This window comes from Aplysia californica, unplaced genomic scaffold (genome assembly GCF_000002075.1).
Source record: "Aplysia californica isolate F4 #8 unplaced genomic scaffold, AplCal3.0 scaffold00719, whole genome shotgun sequence".
In the NCBI taxonomy this organism is placed as follows: Eukaryota; Metazoa; Mollusca; class Gastropoda; order Aplysiida; family Aplysiidae; genus Aplysia; species Aplysia californica.
Window position 1 is genome coordinate 158,723 of NW_004797989.1, and position 1,526 is coordinate 160,248.

The window sequence follows — 1,526 nt, forward strand, 5'->3', positions numbered from 1 at the left end:
ATATACACACAGTCTCTCTCTCTCTCTCTCTCTCTCTCTCTCTCTCTCTCTCTTTCTCTCTTTCACTCTCTTTCTGTCTCTCTGTCTATCTCTCTCTTTCTCACAACACACACACTCACACACACAAACACAGCAAAACAACAAACAACCGAAACAAACAAACGGAACTCAGAAAGAAAGTCACAAACATTATTTACTCAAAGGTATGGAATAAGCCCCTCCCCCCCTTTTCGCTTATTAATTTTCAGTTTTTTTGCGCACCACCCCCAGGCCCAGCTCCTTCCTTATTCCATACCCCCCTCCCCTCCCCGTTTATTTTTTCCCAGTTTGTTACGACCGACAATCATATGTGAAACATTATATCTAGAATCTAGATGTGAATGAAACTTCTTTTTTTTTTGGGTAAATGGCAAATTACCCTCAGTATTAGTACCGGTACCAGGTTGGCTACCTCAATTTTCTGTGCGTTTAAAAAACTTTTGTACATTGGTTTATATTTTTTTAAATGAAACTGGTTTGTTCCTAAATGTGAAAAGTTGTCACAGTAACTTTCTGTACAATCGCTTCAATTTCATGATCTCTTGTTCTTTTATTCACTGAAGGAGAAATAAAACAGACTTATTCCAACTGGTACAGGGGTATAGGGTTGAATGTGCCATCACCCCCACCCCCCTCCGTTTATTAATTTTGGACCACTTGTCCCCCCCCCCCTTTTTTTCCCCACCCCCTTTTGTTCGATACCTTAAAGTAGGCCTATATTTAAGTCTGACTTATCACCATCGAGCACTAGTAATTTAGTCTAACATCCAAAACCAGAATTTGACATTATAATAATATACCAGACATTTTCTTTGCTTTTGAAATGATTAGATCTTGACCAACGATGGAAAATATTAAAATTTGTACGCGAATCTCAAGAATTAGCCCCGCCAAGAGTAGAGGAATTTCGATAGTATCTTTAGCAGTAGGGGTAGGTATTGGAGTAGGGATAGGATTATTTATAAAATAATTGTGGGGGCCAGAGCCGGGCTTGTCCAGCATTTCCATAGTAGTGATGGGGCAAAGCCGTTAATAAAAAGAGTAATGATGAAATCGACAATAATAATATCAATACAACAACATATTATTCTATGATGAAAGAAAATAGAACAACAAAAAACAATACATGTTTAACTAAAAACAATTGTACACACATAGCTAGGCTACCTAAAAACCTTTTGCTAAAAAATCATAAATATCTCCTTGTTTAATTGTTAGCGCCCCATTTGCTTCCTTCCCAACTATCAAAGATTTGAAATACATACGTGTGCATGCAATAAAGAATAATTGTGAACTTAATCTCTGTGAGAATGACACTTGGGCTATTTATTTACTTGACTTAGAATAATTTCGGGTTTCTCTCTTTTTTTCTGCTCCCACCAAAACTGTCCGACATCAGTACTGTGTGATTGCATCTGGACAACAACAATGTTGTGTTGTGTTGTACTAGCAGTTGTTGTAGTTGTAGTTGTTGTTGTTGTTGTTGT